This window comes from Neoarius graeffei, chromosome 1 (assembly GCF_027579695.1).
Source record: "Neoarius graeffei isolate fNeoGra1 chromosome 1, fNeoGra1.pri, whole genome shotgun sequence".
In the NCBI taxonomy this organism is placed as follows: Eukaryota; Metazoa; Chordata; class Actinopteri; order Siluriformes; family Ariidae; genus Neoarius; species Neoarius graeffei.
The window spans coordinates 65,222,939-65,246,684 of NC_083569.1; positions in this window are offsets into that span (position 1 = coordinate 65,222,939).

Sequence of the window (23,746 nt, forward strand, 5' to 3'; positions counted from 1 at the left end):
ACAGTTCCAGTCACCCTGTCATCTCTGAACCCAGGATGGACTGACATAGTCAAACTCAAAGAGGAAGAGCAGAAGATGCTACAGAGGTCAAGGGGTCACTTCAACAAAAGACATAGAGCTCAACAACTCACCACACTCGCACCAGGCGACCACGTCTGGATAAAGGACACAAAGGAGAAGGGGACGGTGATCAGTCAGGCAAACGCACCAAGGTCATATGTCATTTACTCTCCCAGAGGTATCCTATGCCACAACCACAATCACCTCGTCACTACACCAGTGCCTCCAGCAGAGCAGACCATCTCGCCAGAGCTGGACCTACTTACTGATCAGCCAGTGAGTCCTGCGCGGGCTGAGCAGATTCCAGTTCAGCCAGAGAGTCCAGCACAGGCAGAGCAGGCCCCAGCTCTGCTGGGCAGTCCTGTGACCCGGGCACGCTACCCTGCAAGAGAAAGACAGCCTCCAGGGTATCTGAAGGACTTTGTGCTTAAATAGGACTGAGTGACTTTGATGGGGCAGAATAAATCCCCACACTCAGTAGGAGGACTGGGTAGTCCACCCCACCTCCTTAGTTCAATTTGTCAGTGAATGTCTCACTGCTCATGTTCATGGTTTTATTTTTAGGGTTTTATTGTTCTGTTGGCTCTGGGTTTATTTTTACTATTCAATTATTCATGTGATCGTCTTTTCAATGATTCCACGTGAATTTATCTTCTGTTATAGTCTTCTGTTATAGTCTGCTACAGTACAATGGCATTAATGAACCCTTTGGTCAGATATCAGATTTACTGATCTTAGAAAGGGGGATGTGGTGTTAATGCATTTATGGAACACAGGACGTTACGCTCCCCCTGGTGGTTAGGTGGGGGGGAAATTGTTTACAAAGCACTTAAAGTCCAGCTTCATGCGTGCATTCAAGACATGTCTCTCTGTATCTATCATTCTCCATTAGAAGTAACTAACACTACATTAATGACCTCTTGCCAATTGACCTAATGAGTTGCAATTTGGTCCTCCAGCTGTTCCTTTTTTGTACCTTTAACTTTTCCGCCTCTTATTGCCCCTGCCCCAACTTTTTTGAGATGTGTTGCTGTCATGAAATTTCAAATGAGCCAATATTTGGCATGAAATTTCAAAATGTCTCACTTTCAACATTTGATATGTTGTCTATGTTCTATTGTGAATACAATATCAGTTTTTGAGATTTGTAAATTATTGCATTCCATTTTTATTTACAATTTGTACTTTGTCCTAACTTTTTTGGAATCGGGGTTGTATTTATTGAATATTTTATTACAACCCCATTTCCACAAAAGTTTGGACGCTGTGTAAAACAGAATGTAATGATTTGCAAATCATGGAAACCCTATATTTCATTGAAAATAGTAGAAAGTAATGTCAAATATTTAAACTGAGAAATTTTATTGTTATTTGAAAAATCTTTTCTCATTTTGAATTTGATGCCAGTAACATGTTTCAAAAAAGGTGAGACAGGGGCATGTTTATCATTGTGTTGCATCACCTCTAGTTTTAATAACATTCTGTAAACATTTGGGAACTGAGGAGACCAATTGCTTTAATTTTGAAAGTGAAATGTTGTCCCATTCTTGCCTGATATAGAATTTCAGCTGCTCAACAGCTCCGGGTCTCCTTTGTCATATTTTGCACTTCATAATATGCCAAATGTTTTCAAAGGGAGATAAGTCTGGATTGCAGGCAAGCCAGTTTAGCACCTGAACTCTTACAATGGAGTCATTCAGTTGTAATACATGCAGAATGTGGTTTAGCATTGTCTTATTTAAATAAGTAAGGTCTTCCCTGAAAAAGACTTCAGCTGGATGCCAGCATGTTGCTCCAAAACCTGTACATATCATTCAGCATTAATGGTGCTTTACCAGATGTGCAAGCTACCCATGCCATATACACTAATGCACCCCCATAACATCACAGATACTGACTTTTGAACATCTGTGCTGATAACAAGCTGGATAGTCCCTCTCCTCTTTAGCCTGGAGGACGTGGTGTCCATGATTTCCAAAAACAAATGTCAAATTTCAATTCATCAGACCACAGGACAGTTTTCCATTTCACCTCAGTCCATCATAAATGAGCTTGGGCCCAGAAAAGGTGGCAGTGTTTCTGGATATTGCATGGTTTTAACTTGCATTTGTGGATGCAGTAATGAACTGTTTTCACAGATGATGATTTTGGGAAGTATTCCTGGGCCCATATAATGATTTTCCACAACAGAATCATGTCTGTTTTTAATGCAGTGCTGTCTGAGGGCCTGAAGCTCATGGGCATCCAGTATTAGTTTTTGGCCTTCTTCCATGTGTACAGAGATTTCTCTGGATTCTCTGAATCTTGTATTGATATTATGTACTGTAGATGAGGTGATCCCCAAATTCTTTGCAGTTTTACATTGAGAAATGTTATTCTTAATTGTTGCACTATTTGCTCCCGCAGTCTTTCACAGATCAGTGAAGCCCCCTCATCTTTACTCGGGAGAGACTCAGCCTCTCTGGGATATTCTTTTTATACTCAATTATGTTACTGACCTGTTGCCAATTAACTTCATTAGTTGTGAGATGGTTCACTAGATTTTTTTTAAAGCTCTCCTTATAGTATAGTGACCAGCCTTCCTTCTTTCAAGTGTATGGTAAATTTTTCCACCATACTCAACTCCAAAAGTAAACTGACCTATTTTTGCTGCCATCAACTGCTTATCTGTCTTGAAACTAGCTGAGTGGGGCTGAACACTGAAGTGCAACACATGGCATGGAAGGCACACTTTCATGATATGTTTCACTATGTCACAGTGCAATGATATTATTTAAGTTATAGTTTGCTTTAAATGACAATAAAAATAACTGTGGAAGGAATTCCTTTGGGAATGAGCAAGAGTTTAAAAAGTTTACACTTAATACAATGTTTCCTTAAAGAAAAAAAACCTTTTCCAAACATACTTACAAACTTTTCCAAACTTACACGAGGTGCAATTTTTCAATTATGCTTACTTTCTTTACCATCTGCCAGCATTTCCTTATTACCTGTCTCCCTGTTTTTCCACCACTCTGACTAGCTGACATCATCTCACATCTGTGACTAGTAAATATACAGCATTAGTCGACTAGTTTATGCTACCTCTAATCTAAATGAATTGAAACTAAAAAGGAAGAAATTATAGTCAATAAAGTATTTACAGATGATCTACTCAATATTTACAAACATTAACAGTTGACTTTGTTTAGAATTAGTTGATAGGCTGGTTGTTGACAATCAACCAATTGATGGTGTATTGACTGTTTGTCGAGGGTCTACAGAGGATGATTCAAAGAAAGTGTTGCCACAGTTTGTAATTTTGGATATGTTGCCCTGAAAAGGTCTTTATACTAGTGAAAAGCTGCACAGGCCAGATTAGATGAAATTTTTTTGCTGAATTTTTCTCCTCAATGTGAGAGGTTGCTAAACAGTAAGACCACAAGGTGAATGACACCACTGATTTATCCAACACCAAGTCCTCACATTTGTTGTCTTCTTATCTCTTTTGAATATATCTCTATCACTTTCTTAGCATTTGTATTTAGAACCATATTTTGCAATGTAGCACTATTTTGCCGCTTTTCCACTACAAACGCGGCTGAGCCGTGCCGTGCTGAGTTGGGCTGAGTCGAGCTGAGCGGGGCTGTTGGAGTTGCATTTCGACTACAACCGCGCTGAACCGTGCTGGCTGGAAGTGGGTGGACACATTGGGTGGAGTTAGCGAAAGTGGGTGGACATCACGTGATGTTGTTAAGCAGCGCAAACAGTGACATCAGTGAGCTTTTAAGCGGTAGTCTCACGACCCGAATAGTAAACAATAAACATGGACATGGAGTCGTTAGTGTTGCTGGTCTTGGTTCTGTGGCTTGTTGTCACCGACAACGCGAACAGATACTGGCAAGAGCGTATAGATGAGGCGAGGCGCATAAGGCTTCAGAAATTATCGTAATTCGTAATTCTTCTCCTTCCGGGTTTGTGGTGTTTACAGATCCCAGCGTGCTCGCGGGGCGTGTGTGGGCATGTGAGGACACTCCTCCTCACCAATCAGTGCACAGGGGAGTGTCTGCTCACGCCCCCAGCCTCACTCAGCTCGGTTTGGCTCGCTTCAGCCCCACTCCAAAACCGTGCGAGTTTTAGGGGCTAAGCAGGGCTGAAGCGAGCTGAGTCGTGCTCTTTTTTGGTAGTCAAAACACGAGCCGTGTCGGGCTGAAGTGAGCTGAAGCGAGCTGAAGTGAGCTGAAAAAGGGTAGTGGAAAAGGGCCATTTGTAAATTTGGATAGGTGATGTAATCAACATGCAAATCTTTCTCTAATGTTCCCACTGGGTCATTAGCACATTGTGGAGGATGAATATTCTGGCCTAAATTGAGAGATGATCAATGCTGAGCCATCCTTCTGTGAGTAAGAGAAATCAGGTCCCCCAAAATAAAAAAAAACAAAACAAATCAACATCAACAACAACAACAACAAACCAACCACATGGCAAATGGAAAAAAGCAGCTGAAATGTGATGTTATGGAAATAATTTGACAAGAATATAAATGACGGGGAAAAATGGAAAGCAGAAGGCAGTGTATGTGTTTGTGCACATCTATGTGTATTTGAAGTGTAAGAAGCAGCAGGCTTTTAATGCCAAATTTCATTATTGTTTATGGAATAATTTATGACATTAAAGTCAGTCTTTCCAACCAAAGCATTCATGAAGCTTGCATATCTATTCTTTGTATTGCTTTATATCCTTACGTATCAACTAACATTCACTGATCAATAGTCTTATACCCTTTCCACACTAGGGATATTGTACCGATAAGATACTACTTTCATACCGCAACACCTGTCCACACTAGCAACTATACCGGTACTGTAGCGGTATAACTGTATTAGTACGAAACCCACAAATGTATGGGTTTCGTACCAGTACAGTATCTGTACTGTAGCGCTTCGCTGTAGTGTGGACAGATGAAGCGGTTCTGTATCGATACAAATGTAATGCACAAGTCACACACCTCAATCGATGTCTTCGCTGAATAAAATAGTGAAGAACGGAGATTCGTTTTCTTTGTTTCTTTCTCAACTGCCTCACACGTTTTATATGATTCAACTGAATAAATGACCACCAGAAATACAGACTGTACATTGACAACAAAAAGCACACACACGTTGTTTCATCCGCCATATTCTCGGAAGGAATTTACTCGGTAACCACGGAAACATTTCACACACGCGCATTTCAACTACCGTGAAAGAAAACCGCAAACATTTCTCGCTAGTGTGGACAGATGCACTAAACTGTACCGGTATACTTTGTACTGATACAGTTATACCACTATCGTACTGGTATATATGTAAACACAGCTTTAATAAGTAGAGTGGCAGAATAAGGCAAACAATTATACTAGGTGTGAACATCAAGTCTCATTTTCCAATTGCTTCTTAAACAATTACCTTGATGGCTCAAAATGAGTGTAATGGCACTCATGTCTTGCAAACTCAAATGCTGAAAAAATACCATGACAAAATGGCAACAACAAATACCTTTTGATTCTTAACTATTAATGATTAGTTGCTAGCTATAAATAAGCCAATAAGAAGTGGTTATGTTTTGTTTCACAGTGTTATCATTTTTGACTAGCTCCACAGTCTCTGAAATACAGGTGTGTGCATGACTTCCCCTCCTCATTTTCTCCCCATGTTGGTCGAATCAATTTCCAACCACTAACTAACTTTCCCCCATCACATAACAGCTACCAACTAGGGAGGATGGGGTAAACCTTCGAGGCTATGAACTGTGGAAAGTTTTTTTTCTTTTGTACATGAACATAAAAACATCCATTCATATATCCATCCATCCATTACCTATACTGCTTATTCATCAGGCTCATGGGAAAACTAGAGCCAATCCCAGCTGACTTTGGGCAAGAGGTGGAGTACACCCTGGGCAGGTCACCAATCTATGGAAGACTTTCACATGACATCATCACAACTGTGGATTTGTTTATGTGGCCATGCAAGCTTTGTGTTTGACAACAGCCGGCACAAGTGCATGTGAGTGATTGTAAGCCCAATTCAGTAAACATCTACAGATAAACTTGTAGAAGTTACATCTAAAACAACAATGCCGGAGACCTGTAGTGCTTTGGGATGTAATAACAAACATGGAGATATGCATGGTTTAACTTTTCACTGCTTTCTGACAAACCCAGACAGACGAGAAAAATGGCAAGCAACAGTTAAACAGGAAGACTGGATCCCAGTGAATTATTCCCATGTGTGGAGAATATTTTATATCAGGTTAGTGTGAAAGCTCTGTACAATGTTAAAATGTATATCTGGATGTGGGCTTTAGGCATGATATATTTTATTAGACCAAGTGCTTGGCTTGACTATCAGCATTTTTGTTATGTACTGATAATGTAGACTAGGCTAAACACAATAAAAAATATGCTAGACCTAGGCCCTGGCTTGTTTATTATGATTAGAAGTCCACAATTAAACTTACCTTTGTCATAAGGTATTTTTCTTTATCAGGAATTTCCCATAACATTCTGGTATGCACGAAACCTACCTCGAAATATTGGTAAGCATCTGTACTTTTGTAAGCCTTTAACATCTCTCCAGTGTATTTAGAAGTCCCAAATACTTAATATTCCAAGATGTCATAGCATCCCAAATCTGGTACCCGTTTTGCTGTACACTTTTGAAGTAGAAAAAATACATTTGTGGGTAAATTAAGAAGAATAAGCCATTATTTTTGTCACATGTTCTGTCAAGCACAGCGAAATTCCTCCTCTGCATTTAACCCATCTGAAGCAAACATGCACACACACACACACACACACACACACACACACACACACACAGAGGGAGGGGGAGAGAGAGAGAGAGAGAGAGAGAGAGAGAGAGCAGTATGCAGAATAAATAATAAATAAATACATTTGTGGGTAAATTATATGGATCTGTGATGCCTGCATGTTTCAGTGTTTGGATGTAATGTGATCTGCTGGTATAATCTAAATTTTAATCATTTCAGAGAGGTTGTACTGACTGCAGGCATCTTGATTTTCATTATTAAGCTGTCATGGCTGTTTCTTTGTTTGCCTGACAATACGGCAGATGTTGCATGAAAAACAAAAATCTGTGACATCAGTGAAAGGCCTCTATTGTAGGGCTAACACAGAGATGAACAACCATTCACACTCACATTCACACCTATGGGCAATTTAGAGGAGCAAGCTGACTTAGGCTACATCCACACGACAACGGCAACGAGATGTTATTTAAAAAAATATTGCGTCCACATGGGCAACGATCAGTAAAATATCAGGTACATATGGCAACGCAACGCTTGCTGAAAACGATGCAATACACATGCCACACCTCTAGGGGCGCTGTAAGACGGTCCCTTTGGAGACACCAGAACAATAGAAGAAGTAAGGACGCATGCGCATAAACTATTATGCGTGAGACTTCATATTAGCCACAAAGTCAGAAAAATCTGTTCGTAAAATTACATTACAATGACCAAATGCAATGAAAAGTATTTTTCTAGTCTCACCTGTGAAAGGTAATCCCATGTGATCTCGTTTGGACGGTAAACCTGTTGGTACAGTTAAACGCAGCACATGAATGAGGCATCTTTATTCTCCGCTTTGACCCATCCAATATGGTGGCGAGGATGACGTATGATTCTACGCGGAAGGCGGCGTCTTTAATGGTCCGGAATAAATTGAATGCTACACGTTGATGGATTAATTTGTTCTTCTACACCATTTTTGAGGAATGTATTGTAGGACTTAAACCAACATCTGAAGAGGTGAGATCGCTCCTTTTTTTCCCTATTTTTGCTGGCGGGATTGACTCTCACTCTCTCTCTCTCTCTCTTTGCACCATTACACAATAAATATTCACAGTGAAAATATTTTGTAAGCGCGTTTCATGAACCAAGTTATAGGATTTGTTGACAACTCGCATCGAGTTCGTTACACTTCTACCCGGCGTGAAGCACTCACAGTCATGTGGTTGTGATGTCATCGTAAACAAATCCGTTCTACTCATCCAGACGACTTTGCAATGGCAACGTTGCCAGATCTTTCCACTCTGGAACCTGTTCTCAAAAGATTGCGTTTTGGGGCACCCAAAACGCCGGTGCCATGTGGACGCCAGGCCGAAACGATAAACAATTGTATCGGATTCACATGAATCCGTTGCCGTGTGGACAGGGCCTTAATCCACATGTATTTGGACTGGGAGGAAACCAGAGTTCCCAGAGGAAATCCACATAGGCAGGGGGAGAACATGCAAACTCTCCACAGAAAAGCCTCAGTTGGCCCTGAAGTTCAAACCCAGAACATAAAGTGTAGAAAAATATGTGATGTACTAGTTGTCACTACAATTATTTATCTGTTGTCAGCTACATATTTATTTAGCATGTTTATGTTGTGGCAGTGGGCGGCACAGTGGTGTAATGGGTAGCGCTGTCGCCTCATAGCAAGAAGTCTGGGTTCAAGCCCTGTGGCTGGCGAGGGCCTTTCTGTGCAGAATTTGCATGTTCTCCCCGTGTCCGCATGGGTTTCCTCCGGGTGCTCCAGTTTCCCCCACAGTCCAAAGACATGCAGGTTAGGTTAACTGGCGACTCTAAATTGACCGTAGGTGTGAATGTGAGTGTGAATGGTTGTCTGTGTCTATGTGTCAGCCCTGTGATGACCTGGTGACTTGTCCAGGGTGTACCCCGCCTTTTGCCCGTAGTCAGCTGGGATAGGCTCCAGCTTGCCTGCGACCCTGTAGAACAGGATAAAGTGGCTAGAAATAATGAGATGTTGTGGCAGTTAGCTATTAGCATGCAAACTAATAGTAATATCAGAACTATTAGCTATCATTAATTATCTATGTTTAATGTTCTTGAACTTTCCATTTTGTACTTCAACTTGAGTAAAGTATTTAAAGCTGCACTTCAACATTTAACAAAGTATATTTATAGATACATATTTGTTCTTGTATTTGATTATTTATTCATTTATTTTACTTATATTACCTCTGGCCCACTTAAATTAGTCTAAGAGCTTTTACATCATTCATGAAAACAGCCTCATTTATGAATTCTGCCAATTAACTAGTAAGAACATTAATTTTGGGTCAGAGTCCTTCTTATGGTTTACTAACATTAATGGCCATGGTTTTAATATTAACTAATAATATAATGCTATTCAAAGGAAATATGAATTGGTTTACTGTTTGAGTTTTGTGGACTGGACAAATTCAGCAATTTTAGTGGCTAACAAAAGAATGTTCTGTTCTTTCACCATTATAGTGCAATTTGGGCTACTTCTTTATTCACATTTCTGTCTCATCTGCAGGGCTCAAAGATAATTTATATTTATTTTACTAATGGCTAAGGTGGACATCAATTACCCCCTACCCATTTTTCCCCATTGGTCTGCCTTTCAGAGTTAAAGGTCTCGTCATCTTCTGCTTATCCGGGGCCGGGTCGCGGAGGCAGCAGTCTGAGCATGGAAGCCCAAACTTCCCTTTCCCCAGCCACCTTGGCCAGCTCCTCAGGAAGAACACCGAGGCGTTCCCAGGCCAACCAAGAGACATAGTCCCTCCAGCGTGTCCTGGGTCTTCCCCGGGGCCTCCTCCCAGGGGGACATGCCTGGAAGACCTTCCCAGGGAGGTGTCCAGGAGGCATCCAAAAGAGATACCCGAGCCACCTCAGCTGATTCCTCTCAATGTGGAGGAGCAGCGGCTCTACTCCGAGCTCCTCCTGAGTGACTATGCTTCTCACCCTATCTCTAAGGGAGCGCCCAACCACCCTGCGAAGGAAACTCACTTCGGCCGCTTGTATCCGCGATCTTGTTCTTTTGGTCATTACCCAAAGCTCATGACCATAGGTGAGAGTCGGAACGTAGATAGACCGGTAAATCGAGAGCTTCGCCTTTTGGCTCAGCTCCTTCTTCACCATGATGGACCGGTAAAGTGACCACATCACTGCGGAGGCCGCACTGAGCCGCCTGTCGATCTCACGCTCTATCCTTCCCTCACTCGTGAACAAGATCCCGAGATACTTAAACTCCTCCACTTGAGGCAGGACTTCTCCACCAACCTGGAGAGGGCAAGCCACCTTTTTCTGGTCGAGAACCATGGCCTCGGACTTGGAGGTGCTGATTCTCATCCCAGCCGCTTCACACTCAACTGCAAACCGCCCCAGTGCATGCTGAAGGTCCTGGTTTGAAGAAGCCAACAGGACAACATCATCTGCAAAAAGCAGAGATGAAATCCTGTGGTTCCCAAACAGGATTCCTTCTGGCCCCTGGCTGCGCCTGGAAATTCTGTCCATAAAGATTATGAACAGAACCGGTGACAAAGGGCAGCCCTGCCGGAGTCCAACATGCACTGGGAACAGGTCTAACTTACTGCCGGCAATGCAAACCAGACTCCTGCTCCATTCGTACAGGGACCGGACAGCCCTTAGCAAAGAGCCCCGAACCCCATACTCCCGAAGCACCCCCCACAGAATACCACGAGGGACACAGTCGAATGCCTTCTCCAGATCCACAAAGCACATGTGGACTGGTTGGGCAAACTCCCATGAACCCTCAAGCACCCTATGAAGGGTATAGAGCTGGTCCAGTGTTCCGTGACCAGGACGAAAACCGCATTGTTCCTCCTGGATCCGAGGTTCGACTATCAGCCGAATTCTCCTCTCCAGTACCCTGGAGTAAACCTTCCCTGGGAGGCTGAGAAGTGTGATTCCCCTATAATTGGAGCACACTCTCCGGTCCCCTTTCTTAAAAATAGGGACCACCACCCCAGTCTGCCACTCCAGAGGCACTGTCCCCGACCACCACGCGATGTTGCAGAGGCATGTCAGCCAAGACAGCCCCACAACATCCAAAGACTTGAGATACTCATCCACCCCCGGTGCCTTGCCACCAAGGAGCTTGCTAACCACCTCAGTGACTTCGGCTTGGGTAATGGACGAGTCCACCTCTGAGTCATCAGCCTCCACTTCCTCAATGGAAGACATGACAGTGAAATTGAGGAGATCCTCGAAGTATTCCTTCCACCGCCCGACAATGTCCCCAGTCGAGGTCAACAGCTCCCCACCCGCACTGTAAATAGTATTGGCAGAGTACTGCTTCCCCCTCCTGAGGCGCCGGATGGTTTGCCAGAATTTCTTCGAGGCCGACCGATAGTCCTCCTCCATGGCCTCACCGAACTCCTCCCAGTTCCGAGTTTTTGCCTCCGCAACTGCCCGAGCTGCGGCACGCCTGGCCTGCCGATACCCGTCAGCTGCCTCAGGAGTCCCGGAGGCCAACATGGCCTGATAGGACTCCTTCTTCAGATTGACGGCATCCCTTACTTCCAGTGTGCACCACCAGGTTCGGGGATTGCCGCCACGACAGGCACCGGAGACCTTGCGGCCACAGCTCCAAACAGCCGCATCGACAATGGAGGCAGAGAACATGGTCCACTCAGACTCAATGTCCCCTGCCTCCCTCAGAAGCTGGGAGAAGCTCTCCCAGAGGTGGGAGTTAAAGACCTCCCCGACAGAGTGCTCGGCCAGACGTTCCCAGCAGACCTTCACCATACATTTGGACCTGCCAGGTCTGTCCGGCTTCCTCTTCCACCAGAGGATCCAACTCACCACCAGGTGGTGATCAGTTGACAGCTCAGCCCCTCTCTTCACCCGAGTGTCCAAGACATAGGGCTGGAGATCCGATGAAACAACAACAAAGTCGATCATCGACCTCCGACCTTAGGTGTCCTGGTGCCACATGCACTTATGGACACCCCTATGCTCGAACATGGTGTTCCTTATGGACAAACCGTGACTAGTACAGAAGTCCAATAACAAAATACCACTCGGGTTGAGATCGGGGAGGCCGTTCCTCCCAATCACGCCCCTCCAGGTATCACTGTCATCGCCCACGTGAGCATTGAAGTCCCCCAGTAGAACAATGGAGTCCCCAGTCTGAGCACCTCTCAGTACCCCTCCCAGGGACTCCAAGAAGGCCGGATACTCTATACTGCTATTTGGCCCGTAGGCACAAACAACAGCAAGAGCCCTCTCCCCAATCCGAAGGCACAGAGAGGCGACCCTCTCGTTCACTGGGGTAAACTCCAACACATGGCAGCTGAGCTGGGGAGCTATAAGCAAGCCCACACCAGCCCGCCGCCGTTTACCATGGGCGACTCCAGAGAAGTGGAGAGTCCAGCCCCTCTTGAGGAGCTGGGTTCTGGAGCCCAAGCTGTGCGTGGAGGTGAGCCGACTATCTCTCGCCAGTACCTCTCAACCTCCCACACAAGCTCAGGCTTTTTCCCCCCCAGCGAAGTGACATTCCATGTCCCAACAGCTAGACGCTGTGTTCGGGGATCAGGTCATCAAGGCCCCTGCCTTCGACTGCCACCCAATCCACACTGCACCAATCTCCTACGGCTACCTCTGTGGGTGGTGAACCCACAGGAGGTTGGGTCCACGTCACCGCTTCGGGCTGAGCCTGGCCGGGCCCCGTGGGAAAAGGCCTGGCCACCAAGTGCTTGCATACGAGCCCCAACCCCGGGCCTGGCTCCAGGGTGGGGCCCCGGCTGTGCCATACCGGGCGACATCACGGTCCTTGATCGATTGTTATCTATAAGGGGTTTTGGTGAACTGCTCTTAGCCTGGCCTGTCACCTAGGACCTGTCTGCCTTGGGAGACCCTAACAGGGGTGTAATGCCCCTGACAACATACCGTAGCTCCTAGGATCATTCAAGCACACAAACCCCTCCACCACAATAAGGTGGCAGTTCTAGGAGGGGAGAGTTAAAATCTTTTGGAAGAATGGTGTTCATTCCTTCAATAAAGTTCCAGAGACTTGTAGAATCTGTGCCAAGGTGAATTGGATATCCTGGAGGCTCACGGTGGCTCAACAGCTTACTAAGACCCTTCTAAATATATAATACTGAATGTCCATTTGTAAATGAGCCGTACACTTGAATTACATTTTTTTACACCATTTTCTCACAGTTTGGTCATTTCCCAATTACCACCCAGTTGCTAACTCTCTCTGGCTACATCCACACGACAACGGCAACGAGATTTTTTTTTTAGCGGGTAAAAAAAATATCGCGTCCACATAGGCAACAGATCAGTAAAATATCAGGTCCATATGGCAACGCAACGCTTGCTGAAAACGATGCAATACACATGCCACCCCTCTACGTGCGCTGCAAGACGGTCCCATCGGAGACACCAGAACAATAGAAGAAGTAGGACGCATGCGCATGTAACGGGTTTATTTTTTTCCACTTGCCATTGTGTGTAGTGGTAGGGAAATTCTGCGCTGGCCCTTTAAGAGCGCAGGTAGTTATGGGAACGAGGCGCTGGCCTCTTTCAGTTCATTTTGGAAATGTAAGCGCCAATGCCACTGGACGTTTGCAGCCCGTCCTCAGCAGTGTATTTGTGTCTCATTTCTTCAGAATAAAAAGACTGGTGAACAACACAACGCAACGTCTGTTACACGCATAAACCCCTTCTTCTATCCAGCGTGAAGCACTCACAGGAACAAACACACAACAACAAGAAGATGGCTGCGACTACGCGAGGAAATCATGCCTTCTGTGTGTACAAATTAGTTTTATTAGTGTGCATAGTTTTATATAACTTAATTTTCTTATTGTGTGTGAACATTTTGAAAAGCATTTTTATATAATTTACATAACTTTATATTGTGTGTGAACATTTTGAAAAGCAGTCTTATCCAATAAAAAAAATAAATTCAAGAAATGGTTCAGTTACTTGTTTATTTAAAAGAAAAGCTGTATACAAAAGTGAATGCAATGCAGTGGTTCATACAAAACAGTCTGTTGAAGGGTCTTCTGACCCTTTTCCCCTCTGCCTCCATTATAGTCAGGTAACTGTTGCTTTGTGTGGAAGGCTGTACTTTCTGTTCATCAAAGCAGGTGTAAATTGTCTGTCTGGCAGGTCAGTCAGGTTAATGTGTAAACAATTTCAATTTCTGTTGTTACGAATGATGCGCGCGAGAGTGCTGCTTGTTCTCGTCATGTGGTTGTGATGTCATCGTAAACAAATCCGTTCTACTCATCCAGACAACTTCGCAACGGCGCCGTTGCCAGATTTTTTCACTCTGGAATCCGTTCTCAAAAGATTTCGTTTTGGGGCACCCAAAACGCCAGTGCCGTGTGGACGCCAGGCCGAAACAATAAAAATTTATCAGATTCACCTGAATCCATTGCCGTGTGGATAGGGCCTCTTATTACACAAAAGTTATTAACCAGGGAGTGTGGGGGTAACATAAGAGGTGTGGCTATTAATAATGAGACTAATGCTGTAATTTAATTTTGATGAGGAAAACTTACATTTCAATTCCTTTCCCCTTCAGTATATTCACCTTCTGAAACTACATACCATTGCATTCTGCTCTTCCACTGCTCAAAGCAATGCAGTAGGTCTTTTTCCTTTAGTTGTCTCAGCAGCTCTGTTGTTTTCTTCTTCACTTCTAGAACAGACTTGAAATGGGTTAAAGGTACTTATTTTTATTTTGAGAAAGTTATCTCCATCATTTTTTGAGAAACTTTTCTTCTGAAGCACTGACTAAAGTAAGTTGCCTTGATAATGGACAGATGATGTTTGTTTGCAACTGAAGTTTGACTCAGGGTCTTAATAAAATATATGTTTTACTTAAGCTAGACTCAGGGCATTCACCAGTGAAACTTGCATGACCCCATGCCTTCAAGCTCTTTTTAAATGTTGCTGTGTGTTGCTCTTTATTAGTCAATCATGTAAATTTTTTGTAGCTGTCCTGAGTCCCATGGTATCTAAAAGGAGTCTTGTGGGAATAATAAACTCTTGGACCCCCTCAGGATTATATGATTTATTCATGTGTATATACTCATTCATGTATTCCATTTTTCCTAGTGTGGTCATAGTTGCAACAGGCTAAGAAGGTCATTCCAATCTTCTATATCCTAGGTCACAGATACTAGCACCACTTTGGAGATCCAAAGACATTCCCAACCCAGCTGTGAGATAAAATCACTCCAGTGGCTCCTGGGCCTGTAGCTGTAATGGGAGCATAGTGGGGTCATTCTTATAAGGTGGCCAATCAACATTAACTCTTGAGTCTCGATTCAGAGGCAAAGCAGCTCTACTCCTTGGCTTTTCCAGAATGCTGCACTCTTCATCCGATCATGGAGTGCAAGCCCAGCAAACCTCATTTTTGCTGCCTGCACTCATGGCCTTATTCTTTCATTCACTACCCACAGCTTGTGAATGTAAGTCATGACATAGAGATTCACAAATTAGAGTGGTCTCTTCCATATGCTATGTAAATCATATGCCATGGCCATCGCAATCACTAGAGCTTGACTCAGTTTAACACTTGTGTGAGGTTTTAGAGTCACATGTTAAACAGCATTCTCCACCACCATCATTACAATATCAGTTGAGAGAAAATCTTTTGGAAGAATGGTGTTCATTCCTTCAATAAAGTTCCAGAGACTTGTAGAATCTGTGCCAAGGTGAAATGGATATGCTAGAGGCTCACGGTGGCTCAACAGCTTACTAAGACCCTTCTAAATATATAATACTGAATGTCCATTTGTAAATGAGCCGTACACTTGAATTACATTTTTTACATCATTTTCTCACAGTTTGGTCATTTCCCAATTACCACCCACTTGCTAACTCTTCCTTATTACACAAAAGCTATTAACCAGGGAGTGTGGGGATAACATAAGAGATGTGGCTATTAATAATGAGACTAATGCTGTAATTTAATTTTGATGAGGAAAACTTACATTTCAATTCCTTTCCCCTTCAATATATTCACCTTCTGAAACTACATACCATTGCATTCTGCTCGTCCATGGCTCAAATGCAGTAGGTCTTTTTTCCTTTAGTTGTCTCAGCAGCTCTGTTGTTTTCTTCTTCACTTCTAGAACAGACTTGAAATGGGTTCCCTTGAGTGCAGAGTTGATTTTAAGGAAAATAAAAAAAGTCACGATTTTGGATCAGGCGAATATGGAGGGTGGTCACGTACTGCAGTGCATTTCTTGGCCAAAAATAGTTTCATTGAGAGTGATGAGTGTTTTAGCATGCTGTTTCTTCATTTACACACACACACACACACACACACACACACACACACACACACACACATGCACACACACACAAAATCACACTGATGCATTGCTTTATTTTTGAACTGACTATTTTGACTAGACATCAGGAAAACATGTCTACTTCAAGCAATGTATACACTCACTTTCAGGGGTTGTTTATGCTTGCCCATTGGTCAGCTTCAACCAAGTGAGTTTCCCCAGTCTCATAATTTAATACCCACACCTCAGAGACAGAAGTACCTAGCCATCAGCATCATTTTGAACTGCTGCTCATACTGCATCACAGGGCACATAGGAAACTGTTAACTGGTCTCTTCTGCATGCACGAGCTGAAAGATGTCCATATTTGGTTAATGTCAGTCTGATTGACAGGGGCGAAAGTAAGCCATCCCTCCCACCCAGACAGCATGGCCAGTTTTCCTTTCTTGGACTCCCACCCATGGATGACTATGGTACAGTGGTGCTTGAAAGTTTGTGAACCCTTTAGAATTTTCTCTATTTCTGCATAAATATGACCTAAAACATCATCAGATTTTCACACAAGTCCTAAAAGTAGACAAAGAGAACCCAGTTAAACAAATGAGACAAAAATATACTTGCTCATTTATTTATTGAGGAAAATGATCCAATATTACATATTTGTGAGTGGCAAAAGTATGTGAAACTCTAGGATTAACAGTTAATTTGAAGGTGAAATTAGAGTCAGGTGTTTTCAATCAATGGGATGACAATCAGGTGTGAGTGGGCACCCTGTTTTATTTAAAAAACAGGGATCTATCAAAGTCTGATCTTCACAACACATGTTTGTGGAAGTGTATCATGGCAGGAACAAAGGAGATTTCTGAGGATCTCAGAAAAAGCATTGCTGATGCTCATCAGGCTGGAAAAGGTTACAAAACCATCTCTAAAGAGTTTGGACTCCACCAATCCACAGTCAGACAGATTGTGTACAAATGGAGGAAATTCAAGACGGTTGTTACCCTCCCCAGGAGTGGTTGACCAACAAAGATCACTCCAAGAGCAAGGCGTGTAATAGTCAGTGAGGTCACAAAGGACCCCAGGGTAACTTCTAAGCAACTGAAGGCCTCTCTCCCATTGGCTAATGTTCATGAGTCCACCATCTGGAGAACACTGAACAACAATGGTGTGCATGGCAGGGTTGCAAGGAGAAAGCCACTGCTCTCCAAAAAGAACATTGCTGCTCATCTGCAGTTTGGTAAAGATCACATGGACAAGCCAGAAGGCTATTGGAAAAATGTTCTGTGGACAGATGAGACCAAAATAGAACTTTTTGGTTTAAATGAGAAGCATTATGTTTGGAGAAAGGAAAACACTGCATTCCAGCATAAGAACCTTATCCCATCTGTGAAACATGGTGGTGGTAGTATCATGGTTTGGACCTGTTTTGCTGCATCTGGGCCAGGATGGCTTGCCATCATTGATGGAACAATGAATTCTGAATTATACCAGCGAATTCTAAAGGAAAATGTCAAGACATCTGTCCATGAACTGAATCTCAAGAGAAGGTGGGTCATGCAGCAAGACAACGACCCTAAGCACACAAGTCGTTCTACCAAAGAATGGTTAAAGAAGAATAAAGTTAATGTTTTGGAATGGCCGAGCCAAAGTCCTGACCTTAATCCAATCGAAATGTTGTGGAAGGACCTGAAGCGAGCAGTTCATGTGAAGAAACCCACCAACATCCCAGAGTTGAAGCTCTGGGATGTTGAAGAAATGGGCTAAAATTCCTCCAAGCCCATGTGCAGAACTGATCAACAGTTACCGGAAAGGTTTAGTTGCAGTTACTGATGCACAAGGGGGTCAACACCAGATACTGAAAGCAAAGGTTCACATACTTTTGCCACTCACAGATATGTAATACTGGATCATTTTCCTCAATAAATAAATGAGCAAGTGTAATATTTTTGTCTCATTTGTTTAACTGGGTTTTCTTTATCTACTTTTAGGACTTGTGTGAAAATCTGATGATGTTTTAGGTCATATTTATGCAGAAATATAGAAAATTCTCAAGGGTTCACAAACTTTCAAGCACCACTGTATCAACAAGATTCAAACTCACCTCATCTGCCAATCACTTTTTATTGTGCCACCAAAGAGCCTTAAACAATAATACTAAGCAACATTTTCAGGGACAAAGCAGTTTGAAAAACAAACAAACAAACCTGAGATGTGCAATTCAAACTTTTCCAGAGCCCATAAAAACTTAATGATTGTCAGATCGTAAGGGAGAAAAGTCAGAGCTTTGTTAAAGTTGCAATGATGTTCTAGAAGCTTCACTCACATCTCTGGGAAATAAATTTGGGATGTCTCTTTCTTAATAAATATAACACCCTGTGCTCTGACAGCTTAGTTGAATATAGGAAGGTAAATTTCTAATAATTCCATCACTTGAATATATTGTACTGAATGTGTTAATTTAGTGTTTAGCATTTTATTATTTAAAATTAAACTGACATATTTTTGCTCTTTGTTTTGTGTGACTAAAACCTAATCAAACTTTTATGAGCAAATGTCACAAAGTTTGAGATACTGTCAAATGCAGCCAAGATATATATGCTCTAGTTTTTCATATAAATATTTGCACAGGATTTAGAGATCCTATTCAATAGTATATTTTCCAAGCAGCTATCAACTAACTCCATCAAGCTCTCTTTACATATGTCCTTTACTGTGTCAACACAGACACGCACAAACATTGAGGCTTGCCTCTCATTCTTCATTCTTTTTCATCCCTTCATAAATTTTTAACCTTGTTCTGTTTTTTTCATGAAAGAATTGTGCAAAACAATCAAGATGCAAACAGTCATATTCATTATTTTCTCTCCTCCTGTCTCCTACACTTTCTATATGATACAGAATACGGTAGCAGTTATCTAGGATTGGTTCCTACTGTAGAAGCACACACAGTATTCTTTAGAATAACTTTCAGTCTTCACTCTGTGCCTGAATTGAGAAATAATCAGTGCGGGGGTGGGGTGGTGAGGGGGGTGGGGGTGTCTTGTCTTGTACAGTGGTGCTTGAAAGTTTGTGAACCCTTTAGAATTATCTATATTTCTGCATAAATATGACCTAAAACATCATCAGATTTTCACACAAGTCCTAAAAGTAGATAGAGAGAACCCAGTTAAACAAATGAGACAAAAATATTTTACTTGGTCATTTATTTATTGAGGAAAATGATCAAATGATCCAATATTATTTTCCAATGAGTGGCAAAAGTATGTGAACCTCTAGGATTAGCATTTAATTTGAAGGTGAAATTAGAGTCAGGTGTTTTCAATCAATGGGATGACAATCAGGTTGTGAGTGGGCACCCTGTTTTATTTAAAGAACAGGGATCTATCAAAGTCTGATCCTCACAACACGTTCGTGGAAGTGTATCATGGCACGAGCAAAGGAGATTTCTGAGGACCTCAGAAAAAGTGTTGTTGATGCTCATCAGGCTGGAAAAGGTTACAAAACCATCTCTAAAGAGTTTGGACTCCACCAATCCACAGTCAGACAGATTGTGTACAAATGGAGGAAATTCAAGACCATTGTTACCCTCCCTAGGAGTGGTCAACCAACAAAAATCACTCCAAGAACAAGGCGTGTAATAGTTGGTGTTCATGAGTCCACCATCAGGAGAACACTGAACAACAATGGTGTGCATGGCAGGGTTGCAAGGAGAAAGCTCTCCAAAAAGAACATTGCTCCTTGTCTGCAGTTTGCTAAAGATCACATGGACAAGCCAGAAGGCTGTTGGAAAAATGTTTTGTGGACAGATGAGACCAAAATAGAACTTTTTGGTTTAAATGAGAAGCATTATGTTTGGAGAAAGGAAAACACTGCATTCCAGCATAAGAATCTTATCCCATCTGTGAAATATGGTGGTAGTATCATGGTTTGGGCCTGTTTTGCTGCATCTGGGCCAGGATGGCTTGCCATCATTGATGGAACAATGAATTCTGAATTTTAACAGCAAATTCTAAAGGAAAATGTCAGGACATCTGACCATGAACTGAATCTCAAGAGAAGGCAGGTCATGTAGCAAGACAATGACCCTAAGCACACAAGTTGTTCTACTAAAGAATGGTTAAACAAGAATAAAGTTAAATGTTTTGGAATGGCCAAGTCAAAGTCCTGACCTTAATCCAATCGAAATGCTGTGGAAGGACCTGAAGTGACCAGCTCATGTGAGGAACCCCACCGACATCCCAGAGCTGAAGTTGTTCTGTACAGAGGAATGGGCTAAAATTCCTTCAAGCCGGTGTGCAGGACTGATCAACAGTTACTGGAAACATTTAATTGCAGTTACTGCTGCACAAGGAGGTCACACCAGATACTGAAAGCAAACATTCACATACTTTTGTCACTCACAGATATGTAATATTGGATCATTTTCCTAAAGAAACAAATGACCAAGTAAAATATTTTTGTCTCATTTGTTTAACTGGGTTCTTCTTATCTACTTTAAGGACTTGTGTGAAAATCTGATGAAGTTTTAGTTCATATTTATGCAGAAATATAGAAAATTCTAAAGGGTTCACAAACTTTCAGGCACCACTGTAAATGACAACACAGAGCAAAGGATACATTTTTTTGTGACACTGTCCAGAACACACCATTCAGCATTATATCCATAATGGTTTAATAGCTAACATGTTCATTCGTAGAACATTAATAGCTATGGACAATCATTTGTCATTTGGATTTTGTCAACTGATAAATATAATTGCCAGTTCAAATAAATGTGAATGCATGTATATACTATTACTGGATCATTAATTACTATGAACAGTAATTCCAATTTTCTAAATTTAATAAATGTTTATAAATGGTGGTTCTTGTAGGTGTTCATGATTACAAGGTACAGTAGTGTAGTGGTTAGCACTGTTGCCTCACAGCAAGAAGGTCTGGGTTTGAACCCAGCGGCCGACGAGGGCTTTTCTGCTTGGAATTTACATGTTCTCCCCGTGTCTACGTGGGTTTCCTCCGGGTGCTCCGGTTTCCCCCACAGTTCAAAGACATGCGGTTAGGTTAATATGGGATGGCCTTGGGCTGAGGTGCCCTTGAGCGAGGCACCTAACTCCCAACTGCTCCCCGGGCGCTGTTAGCATAGCTGCCCACTGCTCTGGGTATGTGTGTGTGCTCATTGCTCACTTGTGTGTGCATGTGTGTGTTCACTGCTTCACATGGGTTAAATGCAAAGAGGAATTTCACAAGTGTGTGATGAATAAAGTTGTTCTTTCTTTCTTTTTCTTACACTTTTTTTTACAATATATTCCTTCACTACTAAATGAGCTATACAACATGAGTACATTCACCAATAATTTTATTCAATCATTTTATTCGAGGTGCTGTATCTGAGAGCACAAATTTTCAGCATTCTGATGTTTGATATTGACCAGAATACTGCATTCTGGTGTCTTGACCTGTACCTGCATGATTTTGTGCATTATGCAATTGCTACATGATTGGATAATTTCATAATAGGTGTTTCTAAATATCTCTGTCTGATATCTGTACTTTTTTTTAATCCATTACAAAGAATTGGTTAGAGCTCTGACATTATATTCAGTTATGCCTGATGAAGCATTTCTATACACATACAAGTGTTATGTGTGAGTGTGTATTTGGTGTGTTTTTGTGTGATGTGTTACACTGTGATGCTGCTTCTATCTCAACCTATTAGATCCTGATGCTGATATGTCACTTGACCTATTACTTTTTTGTGGAGAAGAGGCTTCACATGTAATGCTGTGTTAAAGGTGCCAGATAATAGAAATATGAATTTACATTGGTACAGTTGAAAAAGGACAGTCTGGGAACTGACTATACAATAAACTGACTTGATTTGACATACTGTGAACCTCATGCACTATTGTTTCCTCTTCAAATGCAAATCCTGCATATCCAAAAGAGGGCAGTAAAACAGGCCAATTACAAAATCCTGGAGTGTTTCATAACAGTGGATTCTTATTAAAATTCATGCTGCAAATTTTGCAAACAACAACCCATTGTGGCAGCGGGGGCGTGGTCAAGCGGCGGTCTGTGACCGGAGGGCAGAGTCAGGGAAGGTAAGTGGCAGAATCACTGCACCTGATGTTAATTAATGTGTTTGTGTGTCTTCCCCAGTGACCGCACTCTATTTAAGGAGAGAGAGCGAGAGCAGAGGGAGCTCTCCCCCGAACCAGACACCGGATGTGTGTGCGTGCGAGTGTGTCTGTCTATCATTATTATTGAGAGACCACTGAAAAGTGTTCACAATAAAAGGGTTTGCAAAACTTAGTTCTGTCCTGCCGTCTTCTGTGCTCCGCCCACTTCTACGAGCTGCCACTCTGGGATGCCTGCTGGTGGTGGTTGAGGGCCGACAACTGTGACGCCGAGGGAATCATCGACCAGGTGGTACTGGAGCAGTTCATCGCGTGCTTACCAGCAGGAACCACAGAGTGGGTCCAGTGCCACCGCCCGGTGTCGCTGGATCAGGCAATCGAGGTGGTGGAGGACCATTTGGTGGCTGTCCCAACGGCAGGACAGTAGACAACCTCTTCTCCCCTCTCTCTCTCTCTCTCTTCCTCTCCTCCTGTGTCTCATCCTCACCCCGTTCCCCCACCGCGGAGGCAGGGGCCGGCGCCACCTCAGCCGGCCCGCCGCACCCGTGGTGCCCTCCCGTTTCTCCCTTCTGTGTCTGTCTCCCCCCCCCCCCCCAGGTGAGTGAGTCCCAGAGCACCAGTTCAGAGAGGAAGCCCGGGCCGGTTTGCTGGCGCTGCGGGGAGCCGGGCCACCTCCAACAGCAGTGCTCGGTAATGGAGGTGGGTGCGGTGGTTCGGATCCCCGACGCGCCAGGAGCCGCCCTCGATCTGGCCGGAGCGTATCGCATACTGGTGAGTGTCCAAGGGGATACATATCAGGCGTTGGTGGATTCTGGTTGTAATCAGACCTCAATCCACCAAAGCCTGGTGCAAGACGAGGTATTGGGGGGAGCACAATTGGTGAAGGTGTTGTGTGTGCACGGGGATGTTCACAACTACCCTTTAGTGTCGGTCCACATTCTTTTTCGAGGGGAAAATTTATAGTAAACGCGGCGGTTAATCCTCGCCTTACCCACGGGGGACTGACTGGCTGGGATTTGGGGAATTAATGAGTCATTTAGTGAAGAATGGGTCCTGCCATAGTTTAACAGAGGGAGGTCCCGGTGTCACGTTGGCGGGAGCAGCTGTCACAGAGCTGTCTACGACATCTCCGCGTCAGAGTGAGGAGCCACCGGCTCCTCCTCTCTCTATTGGGGAATCTCTCGCGGATTTTCCATTAGAGCAATCGCGATACGAGACTCTGCGGCATGCGTTTGACCAAGTGAGAGCAATCGATGGTCAAACACTCCAGCCAAACACCACCCCGTCCTTGCCCTACTTCGCAATTATGAAGGATAGATTATACCGAGTGACGCAGGACACTCAGACTAAAGAGCAGATCATGCAGCTTTTGATTCCGAAGAGCCGCTGGGAATTGGTATTCCAGGCGGCTCACTTTAATCCCATGGCTGGACACTTAGGGCAGGATAAAACACTAGCCCGAATAAT